At 51.1% G+C, this 15,504-nt stretch overlaps 1 long non-coding RNA gene across 2 annotated transcripts; it reads right to left on the bottom strand.

Annotated features, from left to right (window-relative positions):
- Positions 1-12,469: 12,469 nt before the first annotated feature.
- Positions 12,470-15,457, bottom strand: LOC128564766 (uncharacterized). Of its 2 annotated transcripts, none has more exons than XR_008374155.1 (3): positions 14,027-15,457; positions 13,605-13,678; positions 12,470-13,016 (listed from the first exon to the last, which is right to left on the bottom strand). It is a non-coding gene; the product is annotated as an uncharacterized LOC128564766 (long non-coding RNA). The 2 variants fall into 2 exon arrangements; XR_008374156.1 differs by having other exon boundaries at positions 14,384-15,457.
- Positions 15,458-15,504: the final 47 nt, after the last annotated feature.

The following is a 15,504-nucleotide window of genomic DNA, read 5'->3' as shown; positions in this document are numbered from 1 at the left end:
TTTTTTTAGACAGAGTCTTACAATGTGGTACCCAGCAAAAGGACCGCTAAAGGCCCCTGTCTCAGCCTGTTTCAGCCTTAGTCCCCCGCATGTCCCCCCCAGTTAATTCCTCAAACAGGTTTCAGAATAGAACAAGTAAATTCCCTGAGTTCCTAAGAACTCCTAGCAACAGGTAACAATGATAGAACTTAAACAATGGTGAAATAAATTACCTATGTGAAGTTCCCAAGGTACTGCATCCCCCAAGTTGTCCCCATGGCAAGTTAGTCCCCATGCCAGCTGCCATGATGTAACTGTAACCAGTGCCAAACCCCCCGACTCTCTGTAACCCCGCCCTCGTGCCAACTGCCACGCTGTAGCCCCCTGCTCTACCCCTGAGCTAACCAGCCACGTTCTGCTTGTTTTTGCTTGGCTTGCCACGTAGCACAAAAAGGGTATAAAAGACAGCCTGCTTTTCTCTTCGGGGCCGTTGGCCCTTTGGGCAACGACCCACCTGCGCAGTTGTAATAAATCACCGCAGTCCCCTGCACAGGTAATAATAAATCACCATCTGATTTATACCTGAAGTGGGGTCTGAGTCTTTCTTACAGGTGGCAAATAATTACAACAACTAAGTTGACCTTGGTAGAGTGCCATGGCGTCACAGCTCACAGCAACCTCAAACTCTTGGGCTTAAGCAATTCTCTTGCCTCAGCCTCCCATGTAGCTCAGATATAGGCACTGGCCACAACGCCCAGCTGTTTTTTTGTTGCAGGCCTGGGCTGGGTTTGAACCCACCAGCCTCGGGGTATGTGGCCCTACTCACTGAGCAACAGGCGCCGCCCCCCACATAATTTTTATTTATTTATTTATTGCAGTTTTTGGCCAGGGCCGGGTTTGAATCTGCCACCTCCAATATATGGGGCTGGTGCCCTACTCCTTTGAGCCACAGGCACCGCCTCCCCCACATTAATTTTTAAAGAGCCATGTTTGAGTAAATAAGAAGAATACATGTTTCTGGCTCGGCGCCCGTAGCTCAGTGAATAGGGTGCCAGTCACATACACCGAGGCTGGTGGGTTCGAGCCTGGCCTAGGCCTGCTAAACAACGACAACTGCAACAAAAAACAGCTGGGCATTACAGTGGGTGCCTTTAGTCCCAGCTACTTGGGAGGCTGAGGAAAAAGAATTACTTAAGCCCAAGCAAGAGTTTGGGATGTTGTTAGCTGTGATGCCACAGCACTCTACCAAGGGCTACATAGTAAGACTGTCTCAAAAAAAAAAGAAGAATACACATTTCTTTGGCAGATGAGAAGTGACAGAGGTGGAGTGGGATGAAGTGGCAAAAGGGTCCTTTACAAGGAAGTTAGATGAGTTAATACTCAAATTATTGAGTATTTGGTTTCAAAATGTGTTAGAGAAAAAGACAAGCACACGGGTGGCGCCTGTGGCTCAGGGGGGTAGGGTGCCGGCCCCATATACCGAGAGTGGCGGGTTTGAACCCGACCCCAGCCAAACTGCAACAAAAAATAGTTGAGCATTGTGGCAGGCGCCTGTGGTCCCAGCTACTTAGGAGGCTGAGGCAAGAGAATCGCCTAAGCCCAGGAGTTGGAGGTTGCTGTGAGCTGTGACATCACAATACTCTACAGAGGGTGATAAAGTGAGACTGTCTCTAAAAAAAAAAAAAAAAGCCAAGCACAGCTTAAAGAAAGCTTCTTCCCGGGCGGCGCCTGTGGCTCAGTGAGTAGGGCGCCGGCCCCATATACCGAGGGTGGTGTGTTCAAACCCAGCCCCGGCTGAACTGCAACAAAAAAATAGCTGGGCGTTGTGGCGGGTGCCTGTAGTCCCAGCTGCTCCTGAGGCAAGAGAATCACATAAGCCCAAGAGCTAGAGGTTGCTGTGAGCCGTGTGACGCCATGGCACTCTACCGAGGGCAGTAAAGTAAGACTCTGTCTCTACAAAAAAAAAAAAAGAAAGAAAGAAAGCTTCTTCCCATAGTACTCACCCTCCCTCCCAGCAGCAGACAGGTCACAGCCTGGCCCTCTGCAGAGCTGTTAGAGTTGGCACCTATAGAAAGCACCAATCTCAGTGAAAACAGGTGGCTGTGAAATTCCCAAAGCACTAGAAGGGACCAGGGACTGAATGAGGTGGAGACACTGACTAGAAGGACATAAAGGAATAGGATCATGAGAGCTCAGATCAGGAGAAGGGGAGACAGGTGAGACCTCCTCTGCAACTTCCACCTTTAGGCCCAACCCTTTGTTGAAGGGACAAGGACAAGGCACAGAACAAATCAGGCCTTGTTTCTATCTTCTGCCACCTGAAACCCTCCAACTTTCTAAGGTTTTAGGATACTCACCTGTGTGAAAACAAGTGAATCAATGTGATGCAGTTTGAGGACAGAGGGTGAAGAAGTACCTGGGCCAGGTGAGGAGTGGCTCCCACCCATCTCATGGTGAGAGGTGGCTAGTGCCTAGTTCTTACTTGGAACACAGCAGTGAAGAGTGGTTGCCCTCCAACCAAAGAAAGAATGATCTGGGGCTGGGTGGCTGGGTAAGAGTTCAGTTTGGAACACAATGAATTTAAGAACCTTTGGAGTCAACCAGAGTGAAATGTCCTAGAGGCAGGGGAATGTCCTGAGCAGGAGAGTTGGGAGTTGTAAGCATATGGATGGAAGTGAACAAGGTCATCTGAAGAAAATGCTGTGACAGGACGGCGCCTGTGGCTCAAGGAGTAGGGCACCGGTCCCATATGCCGGAGGTGGCGGGTTCAAACCCAGCCCCGGCCAAAAAAAAAAAAAAACCCACAAAAAAAAAAAAAGAAAATGCTGTGACAGACCTGCAGCAGGCCAATATTTCAGTGTCCCAGCCCAATCAGCCAAAGACTACCAGGGACATTCCCATAGTCTGGTGAAAAAAGGTTTGTTGATCCCTTGCAAGAAGAAAACACACCAGAGAAACCATGGGATGTAGGGTGGCACCTGTGGCTCAGAGGGGTAGGGCGCTGGCCTCATATGCTGGAGATGGCAGGTTCAAACCCAGCCCCGGCCAAAAACTGCAAAAAAAGAAAGAAAGAAAAGAAACCATGGGTTGTTCCACTAAGCACAAAGGAAAAGAAAGTTATAGGGTTTGAGAGGGGGTAGAGATGAGATGAAATTTAAATGAAAGCAATATTTTTATAGGGTTAAAGCAAGGCACAGTTGTGTGTAAAGGGGTCAACATCTGGTCTGGACTGCTAAGTCTACTTAGAACCAATAAAGTTAAGATGGATGTGGAATATTGTGTTCAAAACTTCTTGTCTTGGCTCGGCACCTATAGTACAGTGGTTATGGCACCAGCCAATACACCAGCCAAATCCAGCCCAGGCCAGCTAAACAATGGCAACAACAACAACAACAACAACAAATAGCTGGGTGTTGTGCTGGGCGCCTGTAGTCCCAGCTACTTGGGAGGCTGAGGCAAGAGAATCGCTTAAGCCCAAGAGTCGGAGGTTGCTGTGAGCTTAAACACCACAGCACTCTACCAAGGGCGACATAGTGGAGCTCTGTCTCCAACAACAACAAAACCCCAACTTCTTGTCTGAATCGCTGTACCTGGGCTATAAATCATTTCACTTGGTGACTTAGGTCCTCTGAAACAGGAGTTTTGTTGTACCCATGTAACTTAAAACAGCAAAGTTTCTGACACAGGAGTCTATGATTTTAGAAAACGATGATGCTCAGTTACAAGCAGTCACTCAAAGTAAAAGGTCATTATGATATTTTACAGCTGCAGTATTGGGAAAAATATGTCCTATTAATGTTACAGCTGCCTTTCAGATTATTATCTATGTCTCTCTTATTCCAGCCTGAGCAGTAGCAAGGCAGATTCTACACACAGCACTGATTTGTAGATTTAAAGGCAACAGTGAGGTAGGAAGCTGCAAAGGCTGTCAGTAGTGAATTAAGCAAGAACAGATGGGTGACTATTGGTGTGGAAGGTATGAAGAGGTCTAGTTTACTAAACTGTCTAATAAGGTAACCACTATCCACAGGTGAGTGGCTGGCTAAACTTAAATTAGACACAATTATAAGAGGGAATTTACCTAACAAATACAATCAGTGTAACCTAATTCTTTGAACTCTCAATGAATCCCAAATAATAAAAAAACTTTAATTAAAAGAAATTTTAAAATAAATTCAATTAAGTAAAAATTTTGATTCCTCCATGGCATTTAGCCACATGTCTAGTGTTTAGGGGACACTGATAAGTGGTTTTACAGCAGAAAGTTCTACTGAACAGCAGCTGGCTGAAAACTGGAGTTCCAAGCTGTTGTGAGTGCAGTCTCAGGGGTGTGGAGGGAGGAAGCCCCGTGTGAGGTGCACACAGCTAGTAGGTAGGACTCTTTCGAAAACACAGCCCTAACAATGCGACTCCTTTCCTACGGCAGCTACTGTGCAACTCATGCGTATCTGAACCCAAAAGCCCAGAACTTCAGCTCCATTGCCTCACAACCTTTCCGGGCCAGCACTAACCCCCCACCACCTTCTCCAAACTCCCTCTCCCAAGGTGCGACGGGCCCCTTCCCGCGACTCTGACTCTTTGTCTCCTGGGAAATGTAGTTTCTACAGCATTCCAACCCCAGAAAGGTCCTAGCCATGAACTACAGTTTCCAAGGGGCAGTGCGCGAGCCGTCCCGGTCCAATTATCTGAGATCTGCGGTCTGCGGGCTTGCAGCTATGGCGGTCCGTGCCGGCACCTGAGGCTTAGTGGAGCGGGGACTGAGACTCTTGGCGTCCGGGGTGCGAAGAAGGACGGCGAGTACGTTGTGCCTTCTCCTGCAGCTCCTCAGATCTCTGCCACTCTGGGGCCTTGAAGACGCCTCAAATGAAGTGGAGCCGACAGAGTCCCCAGAAAACCATGGTGACCAAGCGGCGGCAACCCGGAAGGGGCTGGGAAAGCGTTGCCCTTAGTCGGACTTGGAGTAACCCCGGGGCCATCCGTCTGGTGGCCCCGGGCCAGAAGCGCACGCACAAATGCGCGGCCTCCGTAAACAACAAGGAGCGCCTGCGCAAGAGGAGCGCCTCAGGGTCGGCACGCGGGGGCGCCCTAACGAGGATGACTAATAAATAGTAACGTAACTGTCTGCTCATTTTCCTTTTGTCTTTTCTGGTTTGCAAAGCACGACCCCTTCGTTGCCTCTGCTAATTCCATCCTCATGTTAGTCCTTTTACAAATAGGTCATCAAGTCAGAGAAAGTCAAGCAGAATCTCAGCATCACAGAGTGTGGAGGACCAGAGAAGGATCAAGATTCAAGGACTTTAGGCAAGGCTGTACCTGCAACTTAGTGTGTGACTCAGGGTAATTTTGTTCCTTTAGGGACCTAGCTTTCTCATTGGTAAATGGGAATAGGTTGTTGTGAAGATCAAATGAAATCCAGGAGTGAAAACAATTTAGTTTACTTTTGGGGAATTTACCCAAGCAGTCTATAAAGGCAAAAAATAATTGTAGTCAGGTGATTGCAGATTGAGGGACCCATTTCCTCATTCTACAGATTGCAAAACTGAGGGCCCCAAGAGGGTTAGGGGCTTTGCCCTCGGTCTCAGCAGTCTCTGAGTAAGGACTAAAGCCTAGCCTTCCTGCCTTTGGTCCTGGAGCCCTACCTTGCACCCTAAGGATCAGTGTCTGTATTGGATATCAAGTTAGAGAGACCAACTATAACTTGAGAACCTGGGGGGTCCCTTTGCCCATTCCTTATCCTAACCCCCACTTTGGCCTGATGGAAAGGGCCCTGTGCTCTGTTGAGATGACCACCAGAGGCAGGAAGTTGAGGAGGGTCTGGGGAATCCTAGAGAACAGTGTTGCTGGAGCTGTACAGACCCTGCTTCTCCGGACAGTGGTCCAGGTAAGGAAAAGAGCCCGGGTATGACAGAAGACAGATGAGGAGCAGTACTAAGGGGACAGACTTTGAATGGAAAGGAGTGGGGAGGCATTGGACTTTCTTTCCGAATCTGGGAGGAGTTGAATGTCCAGGAAACTGAGTTGAGTGCTCAGGTGCTGGGGAGCTGGAGATGATACCTGGGCTGGCCTGGGTGATAAGAGGAAGTGATGAAGTGATTGAGCTGAAGCTGTAGGAGCTACTTCCCCAGCCAGGTGGAGCAGCAAGGTGACACCATAGGTACACTATGCCACTCACAGGATCATGCAGCTGCCCACGAAGGAAGTGAACTTTTCTCTGTTCCTTGTAGCAATGAAACTAGGATATATGCAGCTATTTCTCTCTGGAGTGCTTTTAGCAGTTGGGGGAAAGTGGGGGGAGGTGCTGGGAGACCCTGAGATCTTTGATCTTTTTTTTTTTTTTTTTGCAGTTTTTGGCCAGGGCTAGATTTGAACCTGCCACCTCCAGCATATGGGGCCAGCGCCCTACTCCTTGAGCCATAGGGGCCGCCCGAGACCCTGAGATCTGACTGCAGATTGGGCCTCTTTAGGCAAGTCACAAAAGGCAGGTATTTGTGGAAATAGAAATCCAAGATCTGCTTACCTCCCAAGTATCTAGTTCTCTGGGGCTTCACTTATCAATTCTGTTTAAAGCTGGAAAAAACTGAGGGCAAAGAAAGAAAAGGACTCTCTTAAGGACACAAAGGAGTTAGAGTAGAACCGGACTAGGATAGGGATCTTTCCATTACATGGCAGTGATCAAACATCTTCATCAAACATTTATTGTCTAATGTATACTCTAAGAAGAGCTACCTTAGGGTAGAAACCAGAAGCCAGGATTGCAGTTAGACCTGACTTTTACCCAGCACTCCCAGTGATAACAGTGACTATGGGTGAGTGACTGTCCCTCTCTAAGCCTCAAGTTGTCAGTGAAATGGGGACACTAAGCCTTATCCAGCACTGTCTCAGGTTTAACTATAAATGAGTTGAGAACATACCAGATCCATGGTAAGCCTTCTGTGTTAGCGACTGTTATTACTCATGAACACAGGCTGAGACAGGCTACAAATGGGATTCTCCTAGAGCCAGGCAGGGACAGAGATGTAGCAGCCCCAAGTCTGCCCATCTCCCAGATGCTTCCATACCATGCCCTGGGTGCCTATCTTCCTGGAAATCAAAGGAGGGACCCATATCTCTCCTCATCTGGCCCTGGGAGCCCGGCAAGGGAGACATGTCGCAAGCACAAACACATGATTCCCGTCTCCACAGCCCAAGTCCTAGAGTAAAGGAGATGATTGTTTTTTTTTAAGAGACAGAATTTCGGGGCGGCGCCTGTGGCTCAGTGAGTGGGGCGCCGGACCCATATGCCGAGGGTGGCGGGTTCGAGCCTGGCCCCGGCCAAACTGCAACAACAAAGATGGCCGGGCGTTGTGGCGGGCGCCTGTGGTCCCAGCTGCTCGGGAGGCTGAGGCAGGAGAATCGCCTGGGCCCTGGAGTTGGAGGTTGCTGTGAGCTGTTTGACGCCATGGCACTCTACCAAGGGCGATAAGGTGAGACTCTGTCTCTACAAAAAAAAAAAAAAAAGAGACAGAATTTCATTTTGTCACCCTCAGTAGAGTGCTGTGGCGTCACAGCTCACAGCAACCTCCAGCTCTTGGACTTAGACGATTCTCTTGCCTTGGCCTCCCAAGTAGCTGGGACTACAGGCACCCACCACAATGCCCGGCTATTTTTTTGTTGCAGTTTGGCTGGGGCTGGGTTCAAACCCGCCACCCTCGGTATATGGGGCCGGCACCCTACTCGCTGAGCCACAGATGCTGCTGAGTGAAGGAAATTCTTACCCAAAGCTGCACATTACTCTAGCTCCAGGCAGTCAGACCAGACCAGAGCCTGTGCTCTTTCTGGCCCCTTCAGGTTGTGGGCTGTGTATGCCTTTCCTCCCAATAGGGCAGAAGTCCAGGAAAGCTAACAGCAGGTCTTGACTTGCGTTTCCCCTTAATGGAGCAAGGGCTGGGAGTAGAGGGGCATGTGGGTGGGAGGCAAGGTCCAACATCAGACACCCCATCCCTGGCCCACCCTGTCTGAAGGTGGAGGCCTGGCTGGTGGTAATTTTAGTACTTCAAAGTCTTGTTTAAACTCCTTATTTATAGAGCAGGAAAAAGAAGCTCAGAGAGACCCAGAACTCACTGAGAGCCCCACAGTAAAGTGAGAGTGAGTCTAGTCCTGAACTCAAGCCTCCTGACTTAAGGCGAGTGTTCTGTTGGCAGCCAAACTGGAGGCGATAGGGCTTGGGTCCATCTTGCTCCCAGACTGGCACCATAGTCCTGCTTGGGAGGGATCTGGTTTGGGGGAGAGTTGGGAAGGTGGAAAGGTAAGGGGAGGGGATGGTAAGGGCACAGTCAGAGAGAAGACCAGAGCTGGCCTGAGTGAGTAGGATTGGGAGATCTCCTTGGGATGTGTGGCTGCTGCAGGATTCTGGGACCTTATTAATCAGTCTGAGGCAGCAGAGGATAAAAATACCATGGGAGCACACTCCTGGAGGAGGGGAACAAAGCAGATACAGAAATGAGTCACAGAGCTCAGGTCCTAAATTTAGAAGGTGCTGAAAGAGGCAGCCTTCCCAGGGGAGGACTGAGGAGATACCCGCTGACCCAGGACACCAGGGATTCAGAGCAGGAAGCGGTGTTTGGCAGGAATGCCCTAAACAGCAGTGCCCCATGGAAGCTGAGCCTGCTGTAGGGCCTGTTCCAGGTGTGGATTTTGACCCCAGGATGAATCTTTTTTTTTTTTTGAGACAGTCTCACTTTGTCACCCTCAGTAGAGTGCTCTGGCTTCGTAGCTCACAGCAACCTCAAATTCCTGGGCTCAAGCGATCCTCCTGCCTCATCCTTCTGAGTAGCTGGGACTACAGGCACCCACCATGATGCCCAGCTATTTTTTTTTTTTTTTTAGAAATGGGGTCTGGCTCTTGCTCAGGCTGGTCTTGAACTCCTGAGCTCAGGCAGTCCACCCACTTCAGCCTCCCAGAGTGCTGGGATTACAGGTGTGAGCCACTGTGCCCGACCTTCCAGGATGAACATTGACCCAGACCAGAGCCTTCGGCCCTATTCTCAGACAGAGCCCCTAGGTAAACCCATCTGCCCCAGCCAGACCTTGCACTTTCCTGGGAGCCAGCCCCCAGCCCCCAAATACTGATGTCTGGGTGTTGTGCTGCCCTCTGGCTGGGCCTGGCAGAGGGTGCCATACTGCTGTCCTGGCATGCAGATGTCAGTCAGGCACTGAGGAGGGAGGCTGTTGGGATGCGGAGAGCTAATGCCCTTGAGTGAAGGCTCCCAAAGGAACCCAAGCAGGCCTTTTGCAGCTCTGCTTGGATTGGAGTGAAGGAGGGGGACAAGATCACACACCTATCTATCTCTGCTTCCCTCTTAACCTTCTATCTAGACTCTGTGTTAACCCAGGCAGAGAAGGAAGGCATTGCCTCCAGGTAGAGGAACAAAGATGTAGCAAAGAGCCCATGTCTTGGGTCAGAAGGCTCAGGAGACAAGAACTTACAGCAGCTGTGGCATTCATTGAGCACAGGCACTGTGCTCGGCACCCCACGTGATTAACTCACCTCATCCCTGTTGTAATGATATACATCCTAGTAGTCTACCCCTCTTAAAAATGGGACAGCTGGGGATGGCGCCTGTGGCTCAAAGGGGTAGGGCACCAGCCCCATATGCTGGAGGTGGCGGGTTCAGGCCCAACCCCAGCCAAAAACTGCAAAAAACAAAGGGACAGCTGAGACATAGAGAGGTTAAGTAACTTGTTCCAGACCACATACTAAGAAGTTCTAACCTGGACAGCTTGGCCCCCTAGCCCAAGCCATGGTGCTAGACTGCTGATCAGGGAACTTCACCCTCTTCTCCTGCCTCCACTGCTATCCTTCCCTCCCTAATCCTCGCAGCCCTGAGCCCTGGGAGCTGCCCTTTTCTGGGCCTTGCAGCAGCCTGCTGCCTATTGCACTCCCAGGCTTGGGGGATAGAAGTCTAACAGCAGTGCCCACCACCACTGCCTCCACCACATAGGACTTCACAATTTATAGAGACCTCAGTCCACCTCTGAAGCACTACCATTCTGATAGGAGGACAGGCCTAGAGAGGTGCAGGCTCTCTTGCACAAGAGCCTGGAACAGAACCATGGGGACTCCCCCTTAGAGAGGACCCCAGGCCCAGTTGGCCTCACCCCTGCATGTGGGGTCCTTCTGTTGCTGATGGCTGTTGGGCACTGCAGCCTGGAGGAACTCAGTTCAATTGCCAGGTTGATGCATCCTTCTAGAAGTCCTGGCATTTCCTGTCAGAGGCTCCTGACCCATCTGTCTGACCCAAGACCCTCCCCTCAGCTCTGTGTTCAGGCTGGGCAGGGTTGGGGATATCTTGGGTATCTTCAGGAAAGGCAAGGTTGTCTAGGCCTTCTTCTACCAAGATGGGAAGAACTCTAGCCCTGGGATGACAGCGCTTTTTCTGGCAATCCGCACAACTTCCTTCTTTTGGTTTCATATTCTTTAATCTCAAAACTGGACCCTCAGTGCATAGGGCACTTTCTACTGCCTAGAAGTAGAGGAGCCTTTGGGGAGAGCACAGCTTCACCCTTTGGGTGATGGGAGAGGTCAGGGGTTCAACCCCAGAGCCTCAAGGCTTATTGTTCCTCAGCAAAGAGTCTCCTCTGAGAGGCTTTGCTGGCCTGAGTACTTCTTGGGGAGCTGGGACCTACCGAGGGACATAGCCTGGCCCCAGGTATAGCCTGACATCCCATACCCAGGGGACTACATGCTGGGACACCTAGGGTAGGTTCTGTTTCTTGCTGGGCCTTATATTTTTCTCATCTGTCAAATGGTCCTTGCCTGCCCCTCTTCCTGAGGTGGTTGTGAAGGTGAGACAAAACAAGTAGCAAAGCCTCTTCCTCTGGCCCAGTGCCTCTTCCCAGAGAGGATGTGTGCAACCATGTGTGCGCGTGCGCGCCAGCACTGTGGTTTGGGTGCTGGTGTGTGCCTCTCCCTGAGGCAGCGAGTGACTGAGGTCTGTGTGGAAACTGGTATGAGTGGAAACTGTGTGGCACCTCAGAGTTTTACGATGTAGGTGAGAAAATGCCTCAGGTGTAAGGCTGCCAGATTTAGCAAATATTTGGGATATAAGTATATCTAGTAAAAAGTTTTTCCCTACTTACCTGAAATTCAAATTTTATTAGGCATCCTATATTTTAGCTAGCAACTCCACTTTGGAGTGTGGTCTGGCATGACCAAATGTGTGTACCTGTGTAAGGTTGGCCCTGTGTGAGACCCAGGTAGTATGTGTCTGTGTAGGACTGGGACGGGACATCAGGAGGCATGGGGACAAGTGTGACCACTGGGAGTGGCTGACGTGGCAGCTCCTTCAAGGCATGTTTGGGCAGTTAGCTTTGAGAGGCTCAGCAGTGCTATGCCCGCCCTGGGCAAACACTTAGATCCTGCTCCAGATGGAACTAGAATATAGGCCTATTCCCACTGTAAAGGACACTGTAAAGGTCCCTCTCAAGGCCAACCAGCTCTGGGAGCCTCAGAGTGCTTCCTTCCTGAAGACCTCTGGAAATACCATTCTGCTGCTTCCTGGTGACATCACACAAGTCACTGCCTAATCTTCTAGAACTGTGCCCCCAAGACATTGCCTGGTTGCCCTAGACAACCTGGGAATTTGATCTACCAGAATTGGCAGGCAGGGTACACCCTGAGGAAGGGGTGGGGGAAAAAAGGGGGGGGGGGATTTCTCATCTCCCAGAGGGGAGATCGAGGCAGCCATCCATCTGTCTGACTATATGATAAGTAGGGGAGGCACTCAGAAGCAAGTCAAGACTTTGGGGCCCCTCATTGTCTAGGACACTGGGTGGGGTTTGGGACACTAGGAATGCTGACTCTTAAGGCTAAGAGAGGGTGGTGATGGTGCCAAGGTCACCTGCAGGCAAGTGGAATGAGTGGTGTGCAGTGGAAGCCTGAAGCCTCAGGTCAGGAGCTGGGAAACCTGAGTTCTTATTTTTGCTTTGTCCCTGCTAGCTGGGCCTTTGTTTTTTCATCGGTGCAGTGAGGGGGTAGGGTCAGATGACCTTAGTTTGAAGGTTATTAGTTCTGGTGGCGGTAGTTGAGGGGAGTATTAGGGATTAGGTCATGGCTGGCTCCAGGCAGGTGCCCTCCAACGGCTGTCAGGGGACCGTGAGAAAGATCTGGTGTGAATCTTTCCTAGGGACCCCCTCCATGAGTCATAGTCAATTCTGAGGTACTGGAGGTCCCCTGTGGGTTCTGACTTGCGGTGTGATTCAGGGGCACCCCTGTGCCTGCCACAGCCTCAGCTACACTCTCTTCAGAGGTATGTGTAAGACCCAGGCTTGCCCAGCACTGGGGTAATGATTTCGCACATTCTTATGACTCTTCTCAGTTTGTGATGCACCTTCTCGTACAAGCTCTCACCTTTTACACCCACTGTGGCTCCTGCTTAGTGATGCCCCATTCTGGAGTTGGGACCAGAGAGGAGCCAGACCTGAGCTCTGCTGTGGGGGTTCAGAGAGAGACCTCAATCCACTTCCTGGCAGGGGACTGCAGTGCACAGAGTAGGGGTTACACCTTGCCAGCTGTTAGCACTCTTTAGTCTTTATGAGACTTTCACCACCATCCATCATGTCAAGGTGTTATCTTAACATTTTTTCTTGGAACAATGCATTTTTGGACAGTGTATTTCTTCCCTGCCCTAACTACTCCCACCAGTTATATTTTCGGTTACTGATCTAGGGGCAAAACTGGAACATACACACCTCTTTTCATTGCAGTAATTCTCAGATAATAGGTATTATTATTCCAGATGAGGAAACTGAGGCTCAGAGAGGACATGCCATCTATTTGTGGTTACATAGCAAGGAAAGGGTAGAGCCAGGGTTGTCTCCAGACTGTTCCTCCATAGCCCCTCTCAGCCTTCCTGGGCTCAGTCTTCTGCTCTCAAGCGGATGGGGCCCTTCTTTCTGCTGCTCAGACATGTTTTACAGGATATGAATCTGCTTGGTCATGTTTGAGAGGCTGTCATGAGCACCAGAGCCAGAGATACCTAAATTCCTGGGGGAGGGGACTTATAAGGACAAATTAATGGTGAGTAGGATGGAGTGATGCCCTTTTGCCCACCTGCTGGCCAGGTAGGCTGGACTGCACCTAGGTCCTAGGGATAAGCCCAGGAGTCCCAGGTAACCCACCTTTACTGCCCCAAGACTCAAAAGATTAATTGTTGGTTACTCTGTGTTTGGATTTGGGTGATAATTTGGTTCTTGCCATCTGTACCTCCCTGGGTTTCTGTCAGACCGGCAGTTCTCTGGGTAGCAAGTCCTTCTGTTAGTCTGCCCTTACTGCTACCTGCTGTCACCCAATCTTATTTCTTTTATTCTGGACTGGATGGTACCTGCCTTGGTGATTTCTCTCTGCTGGAATATGTGTTATTAAGGCCCTAAAAAGGCAGGAGCCACTAGGTTAAGTGCTTTCATCTCTTTTCCTGATGGCAGATGCCACAGAATACTGTTCACAAAGTAACTTTGGCTCTTTTGGGGTCCCCTGTTGGTCTCCTGCCAGTGTCAGATACAGTCACTGAGGCCTGGGGAGAGGCAGTGACCTGTCTAGAGCTGGGCTAGCGGTAGGGTATGTAGAAAGCAGAGTCAGAGGGCAGTACCTGTGGCTCAAAGGAGTAGGGCACTGGCCCCATATACTGGAAGTGGTGGGTTCAAACCCGACACCAGCCAAAAACTGCAAAAAAAAAAAAAAAAAGAAAGAAAGCAGAGTCAGAGCCTGGGCCTCCTGAGCCCAGAGCCAGCCCCTTGCCACCCACTCTTTCACAGACACTTTGAAAGAGTGTGGTTTAGAAGGGGTGGGTGATTATCTGACTATACCTCCTACACTGCAGATGGGAGGCCTGGAGAGCTAAGGTCATTCACATAAGCCTTATGGGGATCTGCCACTCCTTGTACTAGATTAACTATGCAGAATACCTTTGGGGTCACCTCTCATGATGTCTACTGCTCACTCCCACTAATTATAAAAATGTGGCCTGATTTGCAAACATCTTGGAGCTCCAAGCACTTTAGGAAGAAACACCTCTATTTGTGAATCCACCGTGATGACTCTGCCATTCCTTGTTTTTCTCTTAGCACCTTCAAGAAAAGCTTTTCATCCCATGGCTCTAGGATGGTGAGCCCAGGCGGTGCCTGAGCATTCATTATACATTCTGATTCTCAACTTCTATAGATAGGAATCTAAGGTGCAGAGAGGATGGGACAGCCAGGGCAGAGAAAGGACTCCTGGGGTCCTTTCTGAGGCCTGGGCAGTGGTCAGGACTTACTCCGACACTAGGCAAGGGGAAGGCATGTGGTGGGCCCCATTAGCTGCCCATCCAGAGGAGTTTACCACAGGGCAGTGGACCAGGGCCAGTCACTGGAGTAAGTGAATGCTTACCTTCGGGACAGGCTGCCACACTCATACTGGCCTGGCCTCAGAGAAGTTGAGCTGTTGGCCTCAGTTCACATGGAGTAGAGGGAGGCAGAGGGGGTAGAGGGAGGCACTAGGACTCAAGTGGCAGGAGCATCCTCCTAGGCTGGGAGGAATGGCCAGCAATTTGGAGCTCTGGCTACCCCTGCCTGGGGAGGGAAGGGAGCCCCAGAGCTCTGGGGTCAGGTACTCACAGGTAATCTAACCCATTAGAGGCATGTGTGCATTGAGGAGGGGTGCTGGTGGACAAAGACGGAAGAGTCTGGGGTTGTAGGGAGTACTAATTAAAGCTCCCATGTGGGGGTGAGGCTGGAGTGGCAGTTTTGCCCAAGTCTGGCCACCTTGTGAACCTTGAACCTTGTGGGTTGAATTAATTTCCGGCTGTGCTTGCACACCCAACTGGGAATTGGGTAGGTTATGTGCAGGCTTGATGTGTCTCTAGGTTGGTGGGGGATGCAGGGCTGTCATCTCTCCGAGTTAGTCTCTTGATTGTCGTGGGAGTGCGTGCCCATCTTTGGATCTCTGGGGTGTTGTGTGTGTGTGTGGGATGTCTCTGGGTTGTTCTGGGGGACAACGGCCTGTATGTAAATACTGTAGGTTGTTGCAGAGGTGTGCACCTGCGAGTATGGGAGGGAGTGGAGAGAAGGGGTTCACAATTAACTTCCAGAATCCCACTTCTAGCACCCGGCGGCACTTCCTCTCGGAGCCCCCTCCATCTTGGCCACTCCTATCCGGTCCCCAATCCTTGCCTGAGCACTGGCCCCTCCCGGGCCGGGTCTCTTCCCGGGACATAGGGGGCGGGCACTAGGACCCTGTGGGGCGGGGCGGGGCGGGGCTCCGAGCTCCGTCAGCTTTACCTCCGCAGCCTGGAAAATACCCAGCTGAGGCGAGCGGAGCCCCTGGAGCCCCCGAGCCTAGCCGGGAGGGGGCGCGCGGGGCAGGGGGCACGGGGCGGGGCCGGGCGGCGAGACCCACTGCTCCTCCCCCCAGAGCCCCCGCGCGGCCCCCGGTCGCCCGGGCAGCGGTGGCAGCGGCGGCAGCGGCGGCAGCGGCGGCGCTCGCACCCCAGCCCCGGCGGGCCCCGGCGG

Source organism: Nycticebus coucang, chromosome 14 (genome assembly GCF_027406575.1).
Source record: "Nycticebus coucang isolate mNycCou1 chromosome 14, mNycCou1.pri, whole genome shotgun sequence".
NCBI classification, from domain to species: Eukaryota; Metazoa; Chordata; class Mammalia; order Primates; family Lorisidae; genus Nycticebus; species Nycticebus coucang.
The sequence above is the reverse complement of the archived record's forward strand: the minus strand, read 5'-3'. Positions and strand labels throughout refer to the sequence as shown.